The sequence below is a fragment of the Lagopus leucura genome, unplaced genomic scaffold (genome assembly GCF_019238085.1).
Source record: "Lagopus leucura isolate 7727_CA_CO unplaced genomic scaffold, USGS_WTPT01 Super-Scaffold_1, whole genome shotgun sequence".
Lineage (NCBI taxonomy): Eukaryota > Metazoa > Chordata > Aves > Galliformes > Phasianidae > Lagopus > Lagopus leucura.
The window spans coordinates 12944154-12953760 of record NW_024962250.1 but is presented as its reverse complement, the minus strand read 5'-3'; the positions used below and the strand labels follow the sequence as shown (position 1 = coordinate 12953760).

Sequence of the window (9607 nt, the reverse complement as noted above, 5' to 3'; positions counted from 1 at the left end):
GAAGGGAAGGGAAGGGAAGGGAAGGGAAGGGAAGGGAAGGGAAGGGAAGGGAAGGGAAGGGAAGGGAAGGGAAGGGAAGGGAAGGGAAGGGAAGGGGGAAGGGAAGGGGGAAGGGAAAAGGGAAAAGGGAAAAGGGAAGGGAAAAGGGAAGGGAAAACGAAAAGGGAAGGGAAAAGTGAAGGGAAAAGAAAGAATGAAGGAAAGAAAAAAAAAGAAATAGAATCCCCAAAACCCAATCATATGATAACTTCTGGCTGAACTCCTGCACAATTTGAAGTGGAGTCAAAACTTACTTTAGTTAAGCTAAATCTCCCTCAGCCCCAGCTTTCAAATAAAACAGTTGTTATTTTTGTTTTGTTTTTTTCCAATTAAATGAACAAAGCTCCTTGGGATGTCTTTAAACATCATTCTACTGATTCACTCCAAAATAACAGTAGGTGACTTAGACAAATGATCTGTGCAACTGATTCCATGGATGGAGAGAGTGAGTAAGAAGTATACTCTGTCCCTTGGCTGTCGTTCGCTGCTTTATCATTTCTTCACTCACATCCCACCAAATGTGTTGATTATTGCTTTGGACTCCCTATTTAATAAACTGCATGAAACTTGCCCTGGAAAACAAATGAGCAGTCTGGCTTATCTGCTTTTATCTTGGCATAACAAGACATTTTTTCTAATCAGCTGATTTGGAGAGAAGTTTGCCATGTTGAAAGTGGGGAGAAGTTTCATTCAAATTGAGTTGAACTGCCTGCTGCTTACAGCTATACAGCTCTTTGCTGACAGCTCATGCACTTAGAATTTGGGCAAGATTTGCACAGCCCTGAACCAAAATAACATATTACAGTAGTTTTTTGAGTTCTTGAAAGGCATGACGATGACCTAAGATGAGAGTTTAGTCCAAACCTAAAGATCTGTTCCAATATATTCCAGTCAATCCTTACCTTGGGATTTCAGATTAAAGGCATGAGTTCAAAATGTGCTTTTATTTATGAACACTGGGTGGGAGATACAAAGAGAGCAGAATAACCTTCTAGTCTATAGGGATAAATATGTTTTGAGGTTCTGGGAGAACCCTGATGGCTTTCTCAAATAACTGTTTCTGTACCCACAAGTCTATATTTTTCCTCACAGGTGCCGAGCCATGACACGTTGAAGGGATATGCTAACTATCAAGAGATCCTGAAATTTAACTTGTAATAAACTAAATACATGACAGCTTCAAATTCCAGCCAAAACATACTGGCATTTACCAAATTTGAAGATGAAGACAGTGCACTTCAGACTGTGAGTTAATTTTTTGTTTTGGAATGATGAAGATTTTACTGTAATTGCCAGTCACATGCTTGCAAATTGCATAACAAAGCTTTTATTATTCCACTGTTTTTGTTGTTTTTTTTTTTTTTTTGAAGCATGGAAATTGAAGCTGAGATGCTCTTTCAATTCTTAAATGTTGAGATAGTTAATGGTTTGGACCATTTCAGAGAGGAACAGATGGTATGGATTTATTTGGTTCCTACTGAAGGGTGCCCCTGGCAGCTGCTGAGGTGGAAAGCAAACAAATGAAGCTTGAAATGGAGGAATAGCTTAAGCCTAAATTTGTAACTATTACCTTTTTGTTTCTTCTCCTGGCTAACTAAAAGACTTACAAAAGTTGCACATACGCATGAAGCATATATTTATACCAGTTTAGGTTATAAATTAGGTTATAAATTGCTACCATCCCAATCCATGAACCAGAAAGACAGAAACATTTAAAAATGTCACTTAACAAAGCATTATTCCATTTTTAAGAGTGCAAAAGGATGGGAGCAAAATCTACAGCTACCTGCAGGGACATTTCTTGAGCAAGCCAAACAGTTTTCTATCAAATTGGAAATATGTAATCTATCTTGTGGATCATTGTGCTCAACCTACTGGCACACTATTTATTACTTTAGTACAGGTATACAAAAGCGTCTACAGTAAACAACCCAGTTATTGTTTCCTCCACCCTCTTTCTCTTTTTGTTACTTTTCCTTCATTCTCTTCTACTTGATCATTAAAAGCAAAAGAGAAGAAATAAAAATACAAAACAAAATGGAAGCAGGAAGGTGAGAAAGGGAAAACACAAAAATTACTAACCTAAAACATGAAAAATACGTGGTTTCAGTACCTTTAAGATTTTTTCAGTTTCTCATTGAGATGTCAAAAAAAAAAATGCAGAGTAAACATGAAGTTTTTTGAATTTTTCTTGAAACATACTTGCCATTTTTCACCCAGCACTGCTGCCAACTTTCTGACTGTGCAGTACAAATAGCTTTTCAGCTACTCCTACAATGGTGCATTCAGAAAAAGATGCATGTGCTAATGGCACCTGCACAGCCACTCATTTATGGCAGTAAAGGAGCAAGTGGACATGCCAATCAGATAATATATGCAGTCTGGATAGCTATACACCTAACTCCCTGCCTGTGTGTGGTACTGTAGCTAACTGAAGGTCTTGGGGTGATATGGAGGCAGATATATTCTCTGAGGCGCATCCATTTCATATGTAGCAGGAAAATACTTTTGCAATAGCAATATTCAATTTACATTATCAGTATAGTATAAAAGAAGCTGTTACCTTTCTGAAGTGCAGCTTTAAAAAATAAAAAATATTTAGGACCAGTATGTTTCTTAGCATCAAGTGCAGCTCTTTTTTTTTTTTTTTTAAACAAATTTCTGAAAATCTCTTTATATACACGGCTATACATCATCTACTTCCATTAAAAAATATTGTGTGCATGTATGCATACATAAATATGGTTTGTCCATATGTGTGTAAATATGCACGTGTGAATGCATGATACTTCCTTAATGCAAGCAGATGACTACAAAGAAAGCGTTCATCTCCAATACTAAAAATATTAAGGCATAGGGGATATTGGCTAGACACATTTAGAGATATGAAATAATTCTTGCCACCAGTTTTTCTAATGAAGTCCATCTGCAAATAACTTTATTTTAGTTCCAGAAAAGATTTCAAATTGCTTTTAATCCAGCTGAACTTTTGAGGGATTGGCTATTATGTTCTCATTACTCCTCTCACTGACAAATAATTTTCAGGAGCAATTGAGTAAGTTCACCAAACAGAATAGAATATTTCATTTCTGAAATGAAAATTTAAAAAAAAAATTAAAAAAAAAAAAAAAAAACCCAAAAAAACCAAAAAACACACAACCAAAAAAAAAAAAAAAAAAAAAGCAGAATAAAACAACCCCACTAGTCTTCTACTTCACTATAAATTCAGTTTTAAATAATCTTATTGATTGTAAAAATTTTACCTAGTATTAATCATTTAATATTGTGCAGGGTTTTCAGCTATTCGAGTTTGCCACTTTTTTTTCCACTCGTCTGAAAAAATATCTGGAGGACCCAAAATATATTTGAGGTGTTTCTGATTGATTCGGTATTATCCTTAAGGAATTTACTTCATTATTTTTGTTTTGTGGGGAAAAAAATGTGCGTGCACTGTCATTCAGACTTTAGAGAAATCTAACTTTTCAAATTGAAAGTAAGTTTCTAAATTCTCTAGAATTGTGTTGATAAAAGGTTATATCCTTGTATTGATTCACTGTACACAAAGTGTCATTGCAGTTCATTGTGTAGGAATGCAAGAGTACCAACTGACAGTGCATGTGGCTTTTGCTGGGTGATAAAACTGCTGTATTCTCAATTTTGTGTAATTGAAAGAGGTAATACGGGAATATCTAGCCAGAGGTACAGTGCCCCTTCATTCAGTTTGTGCTCATTTTCAGGCAGGTGGTCTAGGTAAATGTTTATTATAATCCCTTTTGGATTAACATCCAGCAATTTTAGCTACCAGCACTAAAATATTAGTTATAGTCTTACATTGCGTTTCTAACTCATTCAATATTAAAGAAAATAAAACAGCCTTGATTTTTTTGTATGTAGGGCAATTTTGTCATCTAACGGAAAATGGAACATCCAACTGAAGTTAAAATGAAGATACTCGAAGATTCTTCTACAAGACTGAACACTCAAAATCGGTATGTTGATTTTGTCATTACTGCAATCCCCTGGTAGGTTGTTCCCTATAATGCTTCTGGAATGAGCAAGAGGGAACAGAGGAGCACCTGGTTTGATCCACTCTGCAGACCCAAAAATAATCTCTGCAGTTTTCTGAGGGTTGTCTGTGCTGCGTTCTGCCCAGTGTGCCTTTGAACAGTGTCTAATCCACAGTGCTCTGTGGTCTGTCTTCTCTCCTTCTGCTCTTATTCACTCACAAAGAGATTTCTAATAACAAATCAAGAACAGACACACATTTCTTGTAGGAATCACAAAAATAAAAGAGGATGTGACAGATGAGGCAAATAAGTACTGCCACAGCCCAGACCAACATCCGTATTTCTGTGGGCTGTGTAGTGGCTGGGGGTGGCTGTGTGGGACAACTGCTGACAAAAGAGCACTGGGTGCACGTTCATACTAGATGTGGCCAGCAAGGCATCAGGTGGTAGGTCCTGCTGTACTAGGTTTCATATATGTGACTGTTTGCTTGGCAGATGTAGCTTATCTGGAAGCCTTGGATTTGGTATTTTGGTGGCAGTGGAGGAGCAGAGTTCTGAAATAAGAGTGAGAATTCAGACATTAGAGGGAAGCAAAGAGGGATCATACTGTGTTTCTACCATCAAGGAACAGCAACTCTGGTACTTTTCACTCTCACTGTGGGCTAAAGGAGGCTCTGTTTCCTTCAGAGCTCTCCCCAGGCACAGGACTGTGTGGGAGCTCATGTCCGGGCAGGAGGGACATGTGCTTTGCTCGCCGAGGTTAGCATGTGCTTTATGGCATTTTTGAACAGTATGTGAAAATATGGAAACTGTTGGGCACAGCGGTGCAAGGCCTGTCTCTTGCTTATGGGATATACACTGGCAGACCCGGGAAATTCCTGGGGATCATCCACACTGGTGAGCATACAGAAAAAGAGGTTTCCTGCCTGGGATTTCAGCTAGGGCATGGTGCTGTGTGCAGAAAGAACCGGACACTGTGTGCATTGTCAGAGAATTTGGCCTCGGGGGAGCTAACAGGGATGCTGTGACAGGATACTGTGCACACAATGACTTATATTTCCAATCAAGATTAATAATTGTTCAGGCCATCAAACATAAATAGCTGGTGTTTAGACAAATGAATTTTATATCAAGCTTTCGGTCATAGGTATTCACGCACTGCCACATCAATTGAAAGCAGGATGAGGGCCATCAAAGAAGCACTGGTTTATGGGCAGTCTGACCTGATGGGTCCTGGGAAAAGTGTAGGTTTCAGTGCTGAGTACACAGATCAGCCGGGCTGAGCCTGCATGGGAAAGGAATGGTCAGAATATGTTGCTCATCATTATGGCATGAGAGGAGTCAGTTTAAAGTTTGTGTATGTATACTCTTGTGTGTTTTGTGTTGGCCTGTTTACTGCCATGTTTACTTGTTGTATGAGCAACACCATACCTCAAAGTAGTTGGTCCCACTGCTATTACCAAAGCAGTAGCAGCCAAATGCAGAATTTTGTTTCTGTGGGGGAGATGAATGCCATGGCGACAGAAATCACAGACCTAAAAGCCAATGAATAAGGCAATGGAGAGTTCACTGGCTCCAACAACTCTCCTCTCTGGCAGCTGAGCTCTCAGTCCAGAGGTCTGACATTTATTTTCCTTTGCCTCTCTGAGTCACACAGATTCTTTCTCTCTGTGATTAGGTGGGAAGCACACTGCGTGGCCTGGCATGACACTTGTACAGGTGGCACCTCTTACTTCATGTTGTTGATATTCACATTGGCTTCAGAAGAACATCTGGCAAAAGCCACCAATACTTACCCCAGTATAGAGAATCAGAGGCAAAATGTAGTTATGAGATATGCTAAAATATATATTGTAAATTACAGATGTGCCCATTTGGAAACGGAATATAAGTTCATTCATGCAATCGACCTTAACTCAGAGCAAAAGTTCAATAAAATTTGAATTAATCTCTCAGCCTGGTACTTGAGGACAATGTTTTGCTCCTGTTCTAACTTCAGACACTGACCAGATAGAATTTCAAAGGTGTCCTTTGAAAAAAAAGAAACTCTTCTTAGAGAGATGTTATGACAGTGTAACTCACATGTACAGCACTACCAAGTGGACATGTCTTTGTGCCCACTGGAGTTGCAGGTAAGGAACAAAACACTATGAGAAAATTTGGCACAAAGATGTATATTATACCTCTGGCTTTTAGAATCCAATGGGATTAAATCTTAAAAATTTCAGTACTTTTAAGGACGAAATTTAGCATTTTTGTTACAGTTCTAAGCAAATTACAAATGGTTGTGATGAGATTTTCAAACTCCTGATTTTTACAGTAACAAAGCCATGAGCAGTATGAGATTGCCCCCACCAGACTCTCCTATTTGGTAAAAAGTGTGCCAAAGCTCAGAGTGGCTCCCAACATTGCAAAAGCTAAACAAGTCACAACTGTAGGCAAAACACTTGTGCATCTGCAGCACAGGAGAGGCACTGTCATCTAACTTGGAGGAAAAGCATGAGGAAAGCACTGCTGACTCATAGGGACAGGTGGAGGAACAAAGCAGTGGCTTTGGCTTAATCACAGAATTGACTGTAAAGGAAAATTTTTATTGCCTAGGGATTAGTTCCATCATCAAATATCTTGCTCTTGACTAAAAAAATGAATATTTCTCTTTGATGTTCCATTGACTTATCACCATGCAAGCATTTTTCTGGCACTGGCACAGTTAGGAGAACCATCTTAGTAGGCCTGACCCAAATGTCACTGCAGTCAACCGGATAGGAAAAAAAGTTAGTCACTGGAGTGCTCTCCTACTGAAATACACAGCATTTGTTACTGATCTGTGTTATGACTCAGACTAATGGCTAAGAAAAGGCTCAATTTCTTATTGCTCCTTGATTTATTTATTTTTTGAAAACATTAAAATGTAGTCTTTCTTCAACATTTTGAGTTAGAAAGCTTTTGTTTCCTTCAAGCTGGAACTTTTTAAAATTTTGAAATCTTAGCAAATTTAGGCATAAATAGATTAAAGACAGATCAGCATTGTCAAAAGATATTACAAAATTATAGAAACAAAATGTTCCAGCTGACCTCAGCTCACATTTTTCAGATTTTCAATTTGTGGAAATTATTAACATTTTTGTCTTTCACCCTAAGCAGAGAGGGGGAAAAAAATGCCAGCAGCTCAGAACTATCTGCTTTAGCAGTAGCAGAATGGAGTTTCCCATTCTCCTCCAGTCCTACTTAGTTGCTCTGTTTTGAAGTTATTTGCTAAGGGCCACTTATTCCTGTAATTTATGAAGGCTTTCTAATAGAAGAGATGTAATGAGGCAATGGAAGTAGCAAAGTACTTCCTGGCTATGAAGACCAAAGCAGCTCATAATTTGAGCCTCCCTCACTCTGTTTACTCCCCAAACTGGCATTACTCCTTGTATTTTTATTGGGCAGACAAGCAAAGCACCTTGCTGATACACAAGCTTCTGTCACACTCAGAGTCCTTAATAAGGTCTGGTTAAACTTCCTGCAGACTAAGTTTCAAAACATAATATTTTTAAATGCAATTAAAAATCTTAATAGATTTTACAAAAAGCTAATCCAAAAGAAAGAAGATTCTTCTTTGAGAACTTGCAAATAATGGAGAAAATTCTGACCACAACGTCTCTGAAGCTCTCCCCAGAGTCAAAATGGAATTTTTATTGCTGTGCTGCCTTTTTAGTCTTGCCATTTTTTAGCACTTTTAGTTCTAGAAGCGAAGTCTAAATATATGAGCAAAGGTTTCTGATGCACTTAGAAGCAGATTATTCAGCCTATGATGTTTATGAACTGCAGGCCAATATAGTTCTTTCAAACCTCTGCATTGCTAAGGTTTCCAGGAAGTTGTTCATTGCTCTGCCCTCTCTTACCAAAAAGCTTTACATGTCCCAGTGAGGCCAGCTACCATTCCTTGCTGGTAGAATTTACCCATCTTCCTGTTTAAGGGCCTCTGTCACAGTAACAAGTACAGTGCTTGCTCCAAATGAAAACTGTGACCAGCTGAAGACAGTTCTCAGCTCAGAAGTCACAAACTTACCTTGTCAACCAAAGAATCACATTAAGACAAGATTAAGTGAGTAAAAATATACATTCAATAGTGTATAAATGCATCAGCCAGGAACTACACCTTTGGACATTCAAACTGAGGTTCAATTAGCATGTCACTAAAATACAGTAGTTATTCCCCACTTCCAGAGAAGCAAAGTTTTCTGTTTAGATTACTTCAGTAATCACTATCACAGTTATAGCACAATCACTAGTGCTATAATTCTCCACATGAATATGGGTACTAGTATGGGAAGTCATAGCTGAGATGGGAACAGATGCCTAGTCCCCTTGTAACCAGACCCACACCTTATTATTTCAACACCACAGAACCTCAGTAGCCACCTAACCCAGGCACATTTCAACTGTTACTCATTAATTCTACATTATTGAATATATCAACCTGTGATTAGGGATTTGTAAGACTTGCAAGGCTCAGAAAATTGTCTTGTGGTTAAGTAAGTATCCTTAAATGTTTATGCACTGAAAAAGATGTAAAACATGGATACACACTTTTTACCACAGACAGAGCTGTTTGAAGGGAAAAAAAATCAGGTTTTGGTTGGTTATCACAATTGAATCTGCAAACACTAGCTAGAAATAAAAAATAACAATTGACTGCCACTCTCTCCTTCCTCATAAATCTGAATACTATGTCCTGTAAGTGAGTAATTACAGACTGCAGAACTAAAGGGGACATGAATTTCACAAGTTCTTTACACAGAATATTTTGGCTCCAAATTAAAGTCAAGAACAGCCATTCTGTTCTTATTCTTCAAATAATCACCCAAACTTATCATTATGCTAAAAAATTCTCTTTCAGGTTATCAGAATCTAAACACAGTCCAATTTCTATCAGGCCATGCTTATTTCTCATTTATTTTTGGCTTGAAACTATTCACCTAAACATAAAAAATTTTCATTAATATTTTTTCATTACATTTGACTTTTAGCTGTTAAATTAATTCTCTTGAATTCTTATTGTACGCTTGAGAGTTACTTATTCCCAAACAGTCCTCAGGCTAATTTCATGTACCTTTTGCATCAAGTATTAATATCTGTAGGGTTCCTTCTGTCATTGTTGTTGCAGAAGTTGAACAGACCAGCAAGGCAGAGTTAGAGGCCGAGCAACAATTGTGACCACTACGATACAAACCCATCCCCACTTTGCTGTAGCAGTCACCATCTTGCCTCGCGCATCATTGCTACTAAGGGGATAAATCTGGTGTCTTGGCAGTAAAGCATGGTTTGGCAAGTATGTCCAGGCTTTGATGCTGTGAGTTGTCCTTTCCAAGCAAGAGTTCCTGGGTGGTATTTTAAAGCTATGCTGTCTGTTGCTGTTTTCCTGGATATGATAACACTGCAACATGTCTGTTTTTGAAGAGGCCTTGCTTTATGAATGCTGCACATTTACTGATCTCTTCTTATGACCTTTTTTCCCACTCCAAAGTGGAAATGACAACAAATGAGCTCATACCACAAAGGCGCAAGTGCCTCAA

At 38.2% G+C, this 9607-nt stretch overlaps 1 long non-coding RNA gene across 1 annotated transcript in view; it reads right to left on the bottom strand.

Moving 5' to 3' along the window:
- Positions 1-9172, bottom strand: part of LOC122177918 — a 28420-nt gene extending 19248 nt beyond the window's left edge. Inside the window, exon 1 of the long non-coding RNA XR_006178198.1 lies at positions 9145-9172. This is a non-coding gene — a long non-coding RNA (uncharacterized LOC122177918). The remainder of the gene's footprint in view (positions 1-9144) is intronic.
- Positions 9173-9607: the final 435 nt, after the last annotated feature.